The sequence below is a fragment of the Stegodyphus dumicola genome, chromosome 2 (assembly GCF_044657685.1).
Source record: "Stegodyphus dumicola isolate Sdum_Otavi_A_Nest chromosome 2, ASM4465768v1".
In the NCBI taxonomy this organism is placed as follows: domain Eukaryota; kingdom Metazoa; phylum Arthropoda; class Arachnida; order Araneae; family Eresidae; genus Stegodyphus; species Stegodyphus dumicola.
The window spans coordinates 95,830,090-95,847,803 of record NC_140769.1 but is presented as its reverse complement, the minus strand read 5'-3'; the positions used below and the strand labels follow the sequence as shown (position 1 = coordinate 95,847,803).

The window sequence follows — 17,714 nt, the reverse complement described above, 5'->3', positions numbered from 1 at the left end:
AAATTTTCCTCCCCTTCAATTTTTAATTTATCTTCAATCACTTTAATTAACCTAGTAACAGACGATCTCAATGTGGAACGTTTACGTTTCAATCTATCTAACTTCTCTTCCATTTTATTTAATTTAAATACACCCACGACAGCAATAATAAATACTTACTAATGTACTACAAATAATCACTAAATAATTAATTTAAGATTTCCCTACCTTTATTTGGAATTCCATTGTCACTTGAATATGAAATATCCATTGAAATCGAAACACTTGGATCGAACACCTAAAATCTTCACAAAGCCTTAATTCCTTACGCCGATGCACCATCTAATAATTTTGTGCATCTCCAAATCAAATGATGGTGGTTCAGTGGGTTTACTAATTTAACACTTTTTCATTTTTCACAATATTTTAATTACTATATACAGAGCGTATTCTTAGGCCGCCGCCTTCAACATGAACAAACTTTATTCTCTTACAACTAAGCGAGCAACAGCGCCCTCTAGCCCTTTTCTTCAAATTACACAACATCCCTGCTTGCATTAATTTTAAGACAGTTAAAAGCTCAATAATAATCTCGGTTAAATCAAATACATGCTCTCGAGTATAATGATATCATTTCTGAATCTTTTGTTAACTTTTTTGAATCTTTTGTTAACTTTTTTGAATTCGAACACGTCAGGTTTGCAGCAAATGACCATGTGAATGATTTTGGCTTCTTCTGAAGTAAAATTTTATAAACACCTTTCTGCGTAGTGGTTTAGAAACTGTAAAATGAGCTTTATTACTTCTGTAAGTTATTTTACGAGTATATGGTACAAGCAAACCTGCTCAAAAAGTATCGGAAGAGGTTCATCTGGCCTTTATCGTGCATGAAAAGATCAAATACTTTCACATCATTGATAAAGATCACTTTTCTGGTGTGGCTGAAATAGGAAACATTATCCGGAAACAAATTAATTAATTGAACCTAAAGAATAGATTTACAGAGAATATGTGAAAGCTAAACACACTGTACAAAGTAAAATGCAGGCATCTATGGAGAAATTTTAATTAATCAGTAAAACATTAAAAATACTTAATCACGGATACCTTTAAGGAAAAGCGAAGCATTTATCTTCTCTACCGTTTACAAAGAAAAATTAAGTTTTAACGATTGATAAGCTCAAAGATGTCGACCACATGGATACAAAAATGTCAACCGTTCAACTTTTATGGATGTCTTTAAATTCGATTCTGTGGGCTATTTGCATTAGTACTGTTCTTTTACTGTTATGTAAACGTTATGCAAAACCGCTTCTAAATGAGTCGTGGAATTATTATTACTTTCAGAAAATTATTATACTTCTAAATGAGTCTAAATTACTGTTACTGTACTATGGGAGTGAAATACATTGTATAGTAATAATTTCGTTGTTGCTCTGGTTATTATGCTAAAAGTTTAAAATTAAACTTTCTTGCTTTCTTGAATGGTATCAGATAATAGATTGTCCCATGTATACGTCCATACAATAAACACTTTAAAGTGATTTTGTAACTATTTGATAATTAGCTCACAGTTTGATATTTACTATTAATTGGATCAGTAAAAAAAATTTTTTGTAATTAAATATGCAAGTAAAATTTAGAATTACTCTTGAAATAGGAGAGAATTTTTTTTCCCCTAAACCCGTTTACATTCATGAATAATAGATCAGTTCAAGATTTCTGATGTTATTCCACATTCCTCTAGTCGAGTGATTATGGTCTAAAAGATCGAGAGAGGGAATATCCATTTAATTTTCAATAAATAAAAGATTAATATATACTGTACGCCGCCATGAACTTTCGAACTTCTCCTCAAATCAAGGTTCATGTTGACATGAGCAACATGGATAGGAAGCAACGGACTGTATTTTATAAATGATGATAAATAAATGTTTAATCGAATCGGAGATTTGTTCTTGAAAAAAAACTATCTCTGCCGTTTTGCATACCTTTGCGCATTATTACCGACAAAAAACAGGTTTGGCGACTTTTCACTTCCACTTCCTCCTCTCTCTCAAGCGCAGAGAGATTTTTTAGCGTTCTTTGGCGACGATTCAGGATTACTTTCCTCTTACGAATGTTGATATTCTTTCATGAGCGCAAGATCCAAACATCTGCGTCGTTTTGATCTTTGAACTGATGAAAGTTTGGAACGAGACTTCACGTGAATTACAACTCACCGATTTTAGTAGGTATGTTACAGTTTTTTTGTTAAATAAGAACCATTGATAGTTGCAAGTTAGCAAGATTGCCAACTTGAGAAAGCGTTGGTTGTTTTGCAACACTTATGAATGGCAAGTTGGCATACTTTTCAAATGAAGTCCTAATTTTTAAGTCGTTACGCAGTGAATGAAAGTGAATTGAAGTAAGTCGAAAATGTAATGCCTACGTATCATTATTATGAAATAGATATTTTATCAGCCTTTCAGTGAAATTACTTATTCGTAGTCGAGAAATATTCTCAAATTTTAAAGAATTTTAAGCGACGTCTTTGTTATGACAATTTTTGAGTATTTACTAATATACTGACGCATGCATATTCTTAGAAATACAATAATTTTTTGATTAGGACATTTTTAATATGTAACTAGTTACTGACGAATACATAAAATTAACGTAAATGCACTCAATATTTGCACACACTGAAGAGGAAGAGAATATCGAAACAGACACGATAGTCACCTGGTAAATAGAAAGTCATTGGATAAATCATATACTTCGGTTCTTGGGTTCATTAACATACCAATTTAAGATTAAGTAACTTGAGTTGAGAATGGATATCATTCTGTACTAACATGAGTATTTGTTTGTAAAGAGTGTAAGAAGAAAAGTTTATTGTTTATCGTCACGTTTTAATGAATTAACTAATGATAAAGGCCCTTTTAAATAATACTTATCAGTTCAAAGGACTATTAATTTCGTTCACTTTTGAAATTGTTGCCACCAAATATTATCGCCCTGTATTATATTTAAATAAATTAATTATTAAGAATCTGCATGAATGTATATGTATGTTTCTCCCCTTGTGATAAAACGACGGTACCTAGAGCCGTCAAAATTTGAATAACACCTAATCTTCCATAGAATATGAGCATGTGGAAGCCTTAATTTGGATTTGAAATTTGTTTTAATATCGATTTCATATTTTGTAACACTTCAACGAATTTTTTATTAATAAACTCAATGATTTAAAAGCGAGCAATGGCAACACTGTACGAAAAAAAAAAAAAAAAAAAAAAAAAGACATTTTTATCTCCAGCGCGCGAAACTCTAAAGATATGCTCCTTTTTAAAATAATTTTGCGATATTGCTGTCGAACTGAAATTTATGGTTTGAGTACGTAAAACATGATATTTAATAAATAAAAGTAACACGCAAAATATTAAAATAACGCCCCTTTGGACGTAATTTAAAATCGGAAAAACCTTTCAGATTTTGTTTTTTATTATTTAAATTCAAATTTCTATAACAACAGTTTCAAATAAGTTAAAATTTTCATATTAACGATGTTTATTTAAAATAAAACTAATTCTGAATATAAAATATTCTTCACAGAAATAGTGTAAAATATAAATTACAATGCAATACGAAGGAGTTAAAAATATTATGCCAAATGTTGATAAAAGAATATTGTTTGAATATTTCCAGCCTTTCATTAAGGCCTGCAGCTGGCTAATGATAAGGCAGTTAAACACTGATAGTTCCTCCCCGTTCAAATTCCTAAAGGGAAGTTTTATGTTATTCTTTATGTATAATGTAAATACAATGTAGTTTCCCTTGAAATGTCATCCACAAAGTTATCCCTTCCCTCAAACGGATAGTTCTATAAATTAATGGAGATTCCTGCAATAATTTAATAATCAGATTCAATCATAAACATAGTCAATTATGGCAAAGCATGAAAGAGGGTAACTTCCCGATGCTTTGGCAAAGAAGTAAGTTTTTTAAAGGAATTGGCTCGAGTTTATATTCTATCAAGTAAAGAATAAACTTACCTGCAATTCCGCTTTGTTAATACTATTGTAATGTTTGTTAATAACTACTGATTTACGAGATATTTACGAAATATGGATAGTAAAAAGTGGAATTTAGTTTTGCCGCTAAAATATAAATGTTAAAATATGTAATGCTAAAATAAAAATCACAGCATGGACTAGCCGTATTATTCATTGGTAGAGGGTGTGTGCATCTCATGATCTCGTTTAAAATGATAAAAATAGAAAATATTTTCTTTATATGAAAATTTCAAGTTGATGCAATGTTTTGCAATACAGTTTTGTAATACGTATGTGTTCTTACGGCAGATGTTTAGATAAGAAACACACCAATATCAAATTTAAAACTCGACGAAAATCAAATCTAAATTTACCCCTGTTTTACAGAAAACTGTACGGTGTACCTGTTTTCCAAGAAGTAAAATATTCTGGCAGGAGAATATTGTAGGTGTTTGGAGTAGAAAGACACCCTGCCTGTCTTCTTCGAATGGCACAGTGTATTCCTTAACCAGGCTTAAAACTAATGATGTAGCTATTTTAATTTAAAATGTATCCCAAAATATACAACTCGATTTATTCTGGTAGAAAAAGTTACCATTATTATAGCTAGAGCCATCTGTCTTCTGATATTCCAGTGGCGTAGCTAGGGTGGGGCAAGGGCGCACATCTGTTCCCGGGCGCAGCATCCAAGGGGCGCCAAATTGATGCTACGAAATTTTTTAATGAAATGTTTCCCATTCTTGGCACACAGAAATAGGTGCAAATTCTTCAGCTGTCCCCGGGCGCTGCAAACTCTCTACGCCCCTGTAGATATTCTTATTTAATCAATGAGCAACGATGCATTGAAAATATACCTAACGTTTTGACGGATGACTTGTTTCTACATCAGGTATCTGTTGTTACCTGTAACATATTTTGTGCCATCGACAAGCTCTGTTCTTTGCATTACGCGCAGTTGCAGTTGGAAATTTAAAGTCATTCCCGAAGGCATTGCTTCCATTAAGCAGACCATCCACAAGTGCTTTGCCGTGGTCTAAATAATGCAACACAATGCAAATGAAGATGCGTACAAGATCAGAATCATATTTTGTTCTTCATATTTTTGTATAATTGTCTGAGGTACCACTTCAAGTTTCGCAGTTTTCAAAACGCATGGTATAAGATTTAAAATAAATCAAAGGCTGTTAATATACGCGCACGCGCTATAGAGTAAGTGTAACTTGTTAAAATGATTTTAGCATGAGCACACTGACCAGTGGGCCGTGACAAGTGTAAGGTATAAGAGATATATAACTCAGGTGAATCCCTACGAGGAGACTTCAAAATATCTAAGATTAAGTAACATATCTTTAAAACAGAAATATTTTAATTTAAAAAATCTCAAAATGAATTAATATATTTTTTGGTACTTAAGGCAACGTTACAACAGTTCTTTTCCAAGACATTAATAAAATTGCATTTTTAATCTACTTTATTAAAAAAAACCGTTAGTATTGTAATTTGCATTTATCTAACGGGTTAAATATAAAATCATATATAAAATACCTGCTTGAATTTGGATTTCATATGGAGGAAACAACGAAACCTCTCTGCAGCTATCCCCTTCAACCTGCGAGAATAGAACAAAATACTGAAGCTCTTGTTTACTTATGAATAGTATTTTTTTATGATTTGTTACGTTTTCACTAGTATCATAATCTTCACTAAAAAATTTAAAACATTGCATTTATAATTTTTTTGAACAAAATGTCTACTATTTTCCTTTACTTTTTAAGTGACAATAGGTCGATGTGTACATAGATAAAGTCAAGGGTGTGCGTAGTCCCATTTTTGTGCAATTCTGGGATTTTTTTTTTTAAGTGAAAATGAGTTGATGTGTACATGGATACCGAGTATGTGCAATTCTTAATAACGCGCCAAGCAGTGGGTGATTCTGCACTTTACCCAAAATTCTATCGCAGACTTTTCATCATACGCAATTCCCAAATTGTTAAATCCATAGGATATCAAAAAAGGAATTAAAAATTAAACTAGTATTTCGATGGCGTCTTAAGAAATATAGAACTATATAAACATATGCAATCTGAAATCAGCGCGTACGCGAGATTTGGCGCGCTGTTAAATGGGCGTGTTTTCTAGATTTGGCGCTTTCGCACATACATTTTCGCTGCAATTTTTTTACGGCCCTCGAAACCGAGTAGTACCTAAAATTCAATGGTAAATGTGTCTCCAATTGCGGTTTGGCTCCATGTAATTAAATAAAGTGTAATTTAAAATGGTTTTAGCTTTGATAAACAAATTAAAATGTAATCCAATGACAATACTTATTAAAATGCCATTCTTATTAAAGAATGGTAACTTTGAAACAGTTGTGATTTACCTTATGTATTTGTGAACAGAAAAAGAATTTTTGAGTGAAATCCATCCTAAACATATTAACTTTGATCTCTTTCGTTATAGGACAACATGGTATTAATATCTTTCTAAATATAAAAAATTATTTCTTTTAGGTTCATTTCAATAGGGAAATAAAATGAAAAGACATACGGCACTACTTACTTTTAAATATAAAGCACTAATTCAAGAAATAGGAACAATACTGTTTAAAAACGGCCAGAACAACAGATGTCAGCCAAAATTTGTTCAAATGGGTTTTTGATTTTACTGTAGTTTTACCACGATTCCGCATAAATAAAATAATTAAATAAAAAAATAAAGTACGACTAATATGTTGGCGCTTATTATACCTTTCTAAGTAAAACTGTTTGATAACGCCTCGTATCATATAACGAAAAATTCCGTAAGAATTTAGAAAAATCTAGAAAATAAATTTAGAAAAGAAATCTATGTGTTTCGAGTGAGACTCATAAGGATTCTTCCACGTGAAAAATAAAAAAATCTGATGTATACACCACATGACTTCCTTGTACGAAATATTAAATTATACGCATTTTTTCTTGCATTTTGTTTAAACTTATTGGATTTAATTATATCTACTTCGCCGACACCGCATAAACCACAATAGAATAAGTGCATTCTTTAAAATTCACTCTATTTATTCAGAAGTCAAACAACAAAAATCAGCGTTAATTTTCACAATTTTCAAAATTTTCACAGTGATTCTGTGAAAATTTTGAAAATTAACACTGATTTTTGTTGTTTGACTTCTGAATTAGTACTTATTCAGCGTGTTATTGTGTCTTAATTCACTCTATTTGTTTACCATAGCTGCACTCTGGCGCTAGGTTCACTTAACAGTATTATATTTCCTACATATTATAACTCAGAATGCACAAAATTTGTATGATTTAAAGAATTATCTAATCGTAGCCACATGTTCTATTCAAGTACTATAATAAAGCTAGAACGATGTGTAAAAGAAATTAAGCAAACAAAACAAAAAAGAAACTTTTTCACAGACGATTGAGTATTTCTCATTCAATTAATTCAGTTCTCACTTCGCGACAAGGCAAAAATACATAAAAACTCAAAATATCTCTACTAAAATTACTAATTATTAAAAATTAAATTATTAAAAATCAAGTAAATCTTAAACACTTATTTCCTCGAAAAAATTCCAGAAAGGATTAAGCATGATTTAAATCGCAATAATAAATAAAGGCGTTTATCTTTGTTCTTGCGAAGCTACGTTTCTCTATATTGGCAACAAATTCACTACTCAACTGTTTCAAATGTAAACAAGCAATGGCCGCCATCAAAATAGGCTTAGCGTCACTTAAACAACTTTTAAATTGTTGATAATTCTAAAAATATTGCATACAGATTTACTAAAGGCATAAAATCCTTAACCGGAAGATAAAAACAATATAATTCAATCATTTTTAAAGTAAAAAATGTACAATTTACAAATATATAAGAGTAAAGAAACTAGGATCACTGAGCCGGGTAACAGAGTGGATATATTTATAAATATATTTATATACGTTTGGCGCGGCCGAATGAAACCAAAATACGAGATGCACATCTACATGTTATAGTAGTCCTATATAAAAAATTTCAACGTTCTGAGGCTACTCGTTTTTGAGTTATGCGAGATACGCACGTACGTACGCACGTTCGTACAGACGCCACGAAAAATTCTCTTCATAATTCATTTTTTAGCAGTTTTTTAGTTTTTTTGGAGGAAAAGAGTCTTTTATTCTGTCCTTACGTACAGATATCACGCAAAAACATCGTTAAATTGCATTCGAAAGCGGTCAAAGTGGATATTTTCGTTGAAATATGCTGCCTGAAGATTTTCGCGATTACAATACTTCCTTTTTACTTCGTAAATAAAGTAAAAAGTACTTTTACACAGAATATTTAGAGGTTTTTTTCCAAAAAGATAAAATTTGGTAAAGCATTGCTGATATTGCAAAAGCCTTTGCGATTTTAATGGAAAATAAGAGAATTTACCACTTTCCACTATGTGTTCAAAAAAATATATATACAATTAAAAATCTGTACATTCAACAAGCTTCCAAGCACTGCAGATTTATTTATTCGATCATATTGAAATTTTACCGTTTTTTAATTCTTGAAAATTTCCAGTCATTGAAACTGTTCTTATAATTCATTCATAAACACGACTTTATTTTTAATATTCATAGTTTTCTCCATTGAAAATTATACTCAAGAAATGAACATAATTCTAAATCCTGTAATGTTTTTTGATGATATGTTTGGAATTCTTTGATTCTATGACTGGAACATTCTTTGAATGTTCTAAACATTCCTTAAATGTAAATTCATATGTAATATGGTAGTTAGGTACGTAAACGAATCTCGATCTGTCGTTCCCGTAACGATCATTTTCTGGCATGTATCCCTTGCCATTTCTTTTTCAGAATGAACTTCATGCAAATTGTGTTATTTATTTCTCCATTCATCATTCTTCGAATTATCGTTTTCATCATTAATGATTGGTAAATCACGGATGTGGAGCAGCATTTTTCGCATGGATCATTTGGGGAAAAAGGAATTGAAGCGAAGTACACATTACGTACTCGTGTTATTTTCTCTTAAGCTAGAAATCTAGCAACACAGTAATGCAGGAACACTTTTAACGTGCCTTCAATTTGCATAGATGTTATTAGCGTTACTTACGAATGTTTTGTCGCTGCAAGTAAGAATTTTATTCCTATGAGTTTATCCCTGTTACCTTTTAGAGGTCTCAAGGTCGATTTTCAGTCTGGGTCTTCAAGACGTATTGAGGAAGAAGATTGAAATAAACAAGAGAACGTGCTGAACTGCATCGAAGACATCTAGAACTTTGTAAAAATTTAAAGCATTTTTATACGAAAAGTTGAAGTTTGGCGGACCATAAAAATCTTCTTTAAAGTTTGAAAAATTGTATTTGCAGTCGAGGAAAAATTCAACGAGGGCATAAGAGTAATATACGATTTCTTGGTCAAAATGTTTTTAATGCAGTATACTTATGTTATAAGGCATTTCTCTTAGCTTTCTCTCTTCTTAGCGTGTCTTCGTGGTGTAGTGGTCTGCGCGCTGGGCGCGTATTCCAGAAGTCCGCGGTTTGATTCTCGGCGAAGGCGTTGCTCATTTTTCATCTTGCCTGCTTCCAAAAATACCTAATGTCTCTATAATGTTAAAGATAGTAAATGTTATTTAGTTATAAAGTGTTACCTATTATAATGTGTAACAATTTATCGATTTGATCATTTTCTTGCATTGATTATTTCCTCCCCCTATCCCTATGAAAAATGATGGATCGAAGCTCCATTCTTCTTAAAATATTCTATATAATACATCTAGATTTTGCTTTTATTTTAAGTGTGAGATGTTTCGAAATTAAATTGAATAATTTAAAAATATGAAATATATTTTTAAGGTATAGCATAAATCAAGCATTTATAAACATACTTAAAATGCATCTAAGGAATCATTAATTTTTTAAAAGATGTGAATTTTTTTTTCAAATTGCCGGATATTTGCTTATGAAACAAAAGATATGGACCTAGTATTTTCTTATTTCGCCTTAATAATAACAGGGTTCATCATCGCTCAGTCGTGATCTTGTATTTTGATCTAATAATCTTCAGCTTCCAGAACATTTGGAATGAATAAAGCTCTTTCAGTGTGTCATAAACTGTGCTTCAGCTGGGAAAATGTAGCAAAAGAATGCTCGCCATTTTATTGTCCATCATGTAAAATTTCAAACATTTTAACAATTGGAAAAACTTACAAAAAGAAATTGTTTACCAAAAGGCATTGGGAAGGGGAAGAGATCTGCCCAACGCCATTCGACCAAGTCTAATAGCTTTACTTTGTATGAAGCATAGGGTGGAACATTTTTTAATAAGTCTTCATCCAAGTCGTGATGACCGTGTGGATGCTGCACAGGGCAGCACCAGGGTCACCACGCGTCAGTAAAAGACAACAAAAAGATTTTTCAGTGTAACCTTACGAAATGGTTGGTTATCCTCCTTTTCGATACCTGCAATGTTGGTAGAAGGTCAGTAGTGTAAAGGTACTTCAGAATCGCAAAGGTTATCTTTTAAAACTTTAATATAATGGCTAGAGAATATGTACAATCGAAAGATAATTCGCATCACTAAAATCGGAGCATAGCTGGAACCTCTGATTTAAGAATCGTAGATTACTGCAACATTTGCATCCTGTTTTCAGTAATTTTCTTTTAATTTCATCGTCTTATTAGTCAAAAACTTAAATGCATGTTATCGGTGTGAATTACATGTTTGTAAACATTATAGCCATAAGGATGTTACTGAAATGCAACAAATGTTTAATCAGCAAGAATAAACTGTAAAAAAATGGAAAAATTTGACATTTGTAAGAGGATGAATTTCAGCTACGTCGGGTAACTTTTCCTTTCACATGTATAATTTGATCATCGCTCTTCCGTATAAATACTAAAAATTCATTCTGCGATGTGGCTTTCTAAGTCCTGTCTTATGTGATTAATGGCATTTTTAAACAGTTGTGCAATAAAATACTGTAAAAATTACCATGACGTAATGATTTACGATGGTTAGACAAATATATTCGAACTTAACAGCAATTTTTAGCATAGAAGGGCTATTCATTTCGTTTTGGCATTTTGCATTGGTTCTTGATAAATGTCGCTCATTTTTCAAACTGTTGCCACCAAATATTACTATATTATATTTAAAGTAATTATACAATGAAGAATCTGTATAAATGTATGCATGTTTCTCGCATGGTGATAAAACCTAGAGCCATCAAATTTTAAATAACGAGCGTTTGCACCCGAATATGGGCATCTGGAAGCCCGAATTTGAAATTTGTTCTATCGTCTATTTAATATTTTGTAAAACTTTAACGAATTTTCGATTAACATATTCAACGATTTCAAAGCGAGCAATGGCAACACTGTACGGAAAAAAGAAAAAAAAAAAAAAAGAAACATTTTTATCTCCATCGCGGGAGACTGTGTATCGAAAATTCTAAAGATATGTTCATTTTAAAATTATTTTGCGATATTGCTGTTGAACTGAGTTTTATGGTTTAAGTGCGAAGAACATGATATTTAATAAACAAAGGTAACATACAAAACGTTAAAAAACGCTCCCATGGGCGTAATTTAAAATCTGAAAGCTTTCAGATTTTATCTACTTTTTTTATTTTAAATCAAAGAAGGAGAATGTTTAATTTCTTTTGACTCCTTAAAATCATTGAATAGTCATCGTTAATATGTGTAAGCATACAAATATGCAGTCCTTAATTACTAATTAATTTTGCCGTAATTCATAAGCATTTCGTAATTTATGTACAGTCCTTAATTAATTATACAGTAGTAATTCATATGCAGTCCTTAAATTGGAAATTTTGTACCGCGTTTACACTATTGGTTAAGATAACGAACTGTTGTTAAATTTAATTAATAAGTATATTTTGTGTTTAGTGTAGGATTATCTTATTATTCGCTGATTCTAAACAGTAATGAAAAACGTTACATTTTTCCCGCGCAGAATTGCGAGACTTATTTACGGACTCTATAAATTCATCATCTTCGTGTTTCTTGGGAAAATGTCTCTGAAACACTTGTCAAGTAAGGAAACAGAGCAAGTAAATTACACTAAAAAGTAAGCTTAAGCAGCTTAACGAATCTTAAAATATTGAATCAAATATAAAAGTACGGAAGGGTTATTGAGAAATGTATGAAAAACGAATTTTTAGCCGTGATATAAAATTACATATGAGAGGAAGTTAAAATAATTTAGAATAGAATAGTGGTATTGCTTTCATACTGACTTACATTTTTAGAGATTTTGCGTTAGACAAAATGCAGCCCTTCAGTCATTTTTATGTCGGTTTCATGTATCTATTATATATTACTTCAGATTATACCTCATGTTCTGATTTTCTTATTTATCGTCAGTGATTGTAGTACATCTAATGAATTGTAAATTTTATCCTCTGAGGGCTAGTTACGACTTATTAAATTAATTCAAATATTAATTTAATTTCTACATTCTGGTGGGAATTGTTTTCAGGTTTATGCTGTACTTATATTAAAATAGAATTAAAAAAAACAATTATTATAAAAGGAACTAAAATTTCTTCAGCGCTTTGCAGTGATTGTAAACATACTTATTAAAGTTTGACATATTTATACACGTATTAAAATCCACTGGCCTCTTTCTATATATTATTATATTTAATATGTAAACATTATTATGTACTAATTATAATAAATGTTTTTCTGGGGGAATGTTTTTCTTCATTTTTTTCGCTAACCCATCTTCAAATCTTTCTTATGATTAGGTTATCTGCCTGGGTGCTGATTAGGCGCTGCCTTGGTTAGGATTTTCCAAGGAAAACGAGGTTGTAATTACGTTACACACAGGAAAAATCATAAAAACAGCCATGCTTTCGCCGGGATTCGATTCTGAGTCTAACAGTGTTTAGCGGTCTTGTCACTGGACAACTGCAGCCATTCTTCAGCGTATATCTGCATGAGTACAGTTCAGTGTAGGTTATAATTTTTATGGTTTATTTGATTACAGCAAAGCACATGACGGTATCTGGCTAGGAGGGGGAATGGCTTCTTGGAGGACTTTCTAAGGGAAACTGTCCGCTCCCAGGTCTAGTGATGGGCAACTTCGGTACATTCTTGTACCCGGGGTACGAGAGTAACGGGTACAGACAAGTACCCGGTACAAAATACCCGTTACTCAAGTAACCGTTACTTTGAAAAGTACCGAAAACCGATTTCAAGTACCGAGTACCCAAGTAACGATTTGGAATACCGAAGTAACGAAATACCGGAGTAACGGTTTGCTGTACCGTAGTACCCTAGTAACGGTTTGCTGTACCGGAGTATCCTAGTAACGATTTGGAGTACCAAAGTACCCTAGCAACGATTTGGAGTACCGAAGTACCTTAGTAACGATTTGGAGTACCGAAATACGCAGCTAACGATTTTGCGCACTGAAGGAACTCTGCCACGTCACCACGTGTTTGATTTTATCTGTACGGAGTAAGATTTTGAATATCAGAAAACATGTCAACTACGGAAGTGTCTGAGGAGCAGACCATTCATGGACACAAGGAGCGCATATCACCATTTCGCAAATACAGCCAGATACTACTGTCCTCGTACCAAAACCGAAGTGAGCTGAACCCTCATCGATCCTTCAGTAACGAATACCGAAAAGCACCCGTTTCGGTACAGAAGTAACGAATACCGAAAAGTACCCGTTTCGGTACAGAGTAGCGAATACCGAAAAGTACCGATTTCGGTACTGAAGTAACGGGTACTTGGATGTACCGATTTTCAGTACCCGTTACAACTAAGTACCCGTTACAAAATACCCGGTTCGGTAGTACCGACTCATCACTACCCAGGTCGAACTAAATATTCAGCTATTTTACCGCTCGGCCGCTGGTGGGTTTAACAACATAGAACTGTTTGTTTTACGTTGAATTCCTTTTTCGTAAGCAGCGAAATAAAAATTCATTTTAAAATTTTTTTTAATTAAAAATTGTAATTATTTCTTAAATCGAACTGAGTTTAAGCTAAATCTAGAAACAGAATAATAATTGAGAAAAAATGAGAAACTCCCTTACAGGTAATTTAATTCACTGCTATTACATCTTATTGGCTTGACGTAACAGATTCTTCTCAATTTGACTCTTTTGTTTAAATATCTGTTTGTTTATATACCAAAGGTATGACGGTTCAAATTGGTTTTAACAATGAGTAACAACTGATAAAATAAAAAAATTATAAAAGTAATTCTATTTCTTATGTTTAAAAATGATTAACAGTAGAGAATATCATTAAACATTATTTCTAATTATAAACTGCATTTCGGGTAATATGACATATATATCACTAATATATATATGACATATATATGACATATAGTCACTTATCCTGATGGGATAAGTGAAATGACAAGTGACTGTGACCCACTGTTACCTACAAATGATAGAAACTGCCTGTCAGAAGTGCATCTCATGACCACGGTTAAACGTGTTAAAGTTAAAAACACTGAGTTAAACGTGTCGAAGCATTCAAATTACAAATGGAAAAGAGAAACTTTGTAATAATTATTCTGTATGTATGAAGTGCTTCAAAATTTTTTAGGGCGAAAGTAAAGTATCCATGGCAAGATAGGCAATTTTTGGCGTTAAAAACTTATTTTATTAAATACAGTAATACTGCAGATGTTAATAATTGTTATCAGTCAGTTGCATTATAAATCACGTGAAATAGAATCATTATTTATGAAATACGCATATAATTTGCTCACTAATCAGAGAATGTATAGTTTTCATTTAAAAGACTTTTTGGATCACCGAGTGAACTTCTAAAAACTAGGAGTTTGAGAGACCGCTTAGGTGACAAATGTCTCATGTTTCAGGTAAGGGCGATATTTGCCAAGTTGTATACAGAATAAATGCCCTGACGACTTACCGTATCGTAGTAGCATACAAAGAAAACAGATATCCTAAACTATGCACATTTTCAGTTTTAAAAAATAAAGTTATAAGGTAGTAAAAAGTTTTATATATATAATCTATTAAATCTCTCAGATAGTCAAGCAAGGTAATAGTTTTAATTAATAATTTTATATCATTCTATGGCAACATGTTTGAAGAGTGACTGGCTTCTTGGAGGCAGCGTGAGTTATAAGAGTTAAGTGTAAGAAGCATTTAAATGAAACATCTTAATTACTATGAAAAGACAATACTTTACAAGTTGGCGCAGAGGATAAATGATTGGGTATACTAACACAAATGTAAGGTGATAGAAGTAGAAAGTTACGCCATAAACATTATTCCTGAATGTCCCGGAAGCATTAGTATAATGCTCTTTTTATTATTTGCTATGAATAGGCGTCACGTCATTTTTAATAGTTTGAGAACGTTGACTCCATAAAACCGTCTGTAGAAGACAGATAAATATGAATAATAAAGGGCTCAGAAATGACAGTTTGTTTCTAATCAAAGAAATTTAAGCTTCTTTGTTCAAAATGCGACCTAGTGCCTAAGGGTTAAAGATGCTTTAATTCTATTTACACTACAGCACGAACTATGCTATCCCAAATGATGGCATTTCATATATTGCTTCTATAATTTTTTCTGTTCTTCAATCGACGCCATCTAACAAGCAAATTAATTTTAATGTGAATTTTCCGTGGATACTTTGAACAAAATAATATCCTTATGGCTACGACATTATTAACTGGCATAATTAGAGATTAAAGGTAAAGATAACGAAAGGTACACTTCCAGGATCAATATGCATTACCTATTTATTGAGTCACTTTGGACATTAAAAAACAAACTAAGTCACGAATTTTAGTTTTATTATAAAGATTGGATATCTGAGATAAACTGGCAAAAATTAAATTAAAATATGTAAAAATTTAAATGAACTAATGAATTTTGCGTTGCTACGAAAATCAAAATATTTCGTGCTTCGAACGTTACAAAATTGCACGAACTCCGCTCAGAATAAACATGTTACATCATGTAACTGATCAGAAAATAAATGTTATCGGGAAATAGTATCAACATTGCAAATAATTGCTGCGTATTTTGATTTTATTAGAGAAAAATGTAAAAAAAATGCGTTGAAAAAGTGGATGAATTTCTGTAATGTCAATAAAACTGGAAAGTCTATGTATCCAGAATGTGGCTTTGAAGAAAACAATATGGTAACTCTACAACTGGTTTTTTGGTGTTGAATTTCAATTAATAGCACAGTTCTAATTTGAGTTCAAGTTTTAGATAACCAAAAGGCCCCTTGTTGCTTCGTGTAACTTAATCTTTTCATAAAATAAAAGGCCTCATAGTACAAAGTGAATGAAATTAACGAATCAAAATGGAGCCTCTTAATTTTTTTTCTTATTATTTCTGAACAGTTTTCTTGCATGCGAAACAAGAATGTGCAGATCCTTTTAACGTTGACATTTTAACTTGATCGCGATGTGGCGTGTGAAGAAATCCTTTTTATACTCTTTTCTGTTTATTGTTGATGTTGAGAATAGGCCTAGCGGAGCATGTTCTTTTGTTTGGTGCAATCTCAGAGGGCATCAGAAGTTCATCAGTGAATGCCCTCCGTTCTTAAGACTTGAGTAACCGTTTATTTATTTATTTATTTTAAATACCTTTCGATGGAAGAGGTAGCATTTAAAGGATTTTTGATCTTAGAACTTTTTCGGTCGATGCTTCCCTTCGCCGCCGGAGTCGCGAGATCCATATTGTGCAAGAAACTGTGTTTCGTTTGTATTGAAACTTCAAATTACAAATGAAATTTTGAACTTCTTGTAACTTCAAATTCAATTCAAAAGAAGAATTTTGCTAAAGCTTTGCAGATATTACCTCGCTTCCACAACCTTTTTTTTTTTTTTTTAATTCCAGAAATTTCCAAATTGAGAATTTTCTGACTCATCTGGCACTGGTAAGTAGTAATTTATCAATAACAGTTTATTTAAAGCAAAACCTTGGCGTGAAAGCATAAACATTCAGCTTTACAACTGAGCATCTAAATACCGTTAGAACGTCCCTGTTGAGCTTGTATCTAAGAAACATATTCTAGGTCATGGTATCGATATTTGGACCTTGACAGAAGGTGTGTTATCTGGTTCTTAAGTTTTGTGAATGCTGCCTGAGAGCTATTTTCCCGACATCTCGATAATCAAATTCCGTATATTCAACTAAGTGTCTATTTAAATGATTTCTTTTAATTTTCGATAAAAACAGGCTTGTATTTTCAACTATTTTTAATAGTGCTAAAGTAGAATCTAACCGTTGCATATTTTTGACAATTTTGCTGCCACTTATTTTCAAAATGGAATAGAGAGCATATAATATTTGTCTGCCTATAGTCCTTTCAAGAGGCTAGTGGCACAGGAAGAAAAATATAAGACTCTTCATGTACTTCCTGAGGAGCTGGAAGTTCAACTTGGAATAGAGCACTTTTGTACTTTGCATTAATTAGATTATAAGGTATTTCTCCCGCCTTCTTGGGATGCCTTCGTGGTGTGGTGGTCTGCACCCTGGGCGCGTATTCCAGAGGTCCGCGCTTCGATTCCCGGCGAATGCGTTTGCTTAATTTTCATCTCTCCTTCTTCTAAAGAATACCTAATGTCTCTACAGTGGCGCCCGAACTAAAAGGGTGGTGGATGATGAATCTTCACACCCAGGATTTGGCGATTGGTTCCCCTAAAAAACCCCAGTCGT

General features: G+C 32.3%; 1 protein-coding gene across 1 annotated transcript in view; it reads left to right on the top strand.

Moving 5' to 3' along the window:
• The first annotated feature begins 2,056 nt into the window (after positions 1-2,056).
• The window catches only part of LOC146998522 (uncharacterized), a 39,845-nt gene continuing 24,187 nt past the window's right edge, over positions 2,057-17,714 (top strand). Inside the window, exon 1 of the mRNA XM_085810943.1 lies at positions 2,057-2,213. The gene's annotated coding sequence lies outside the window, so the exon portion shown is untranslated. The remainder of the gene's footprint in view (positions 2,214-17,714) is intronic.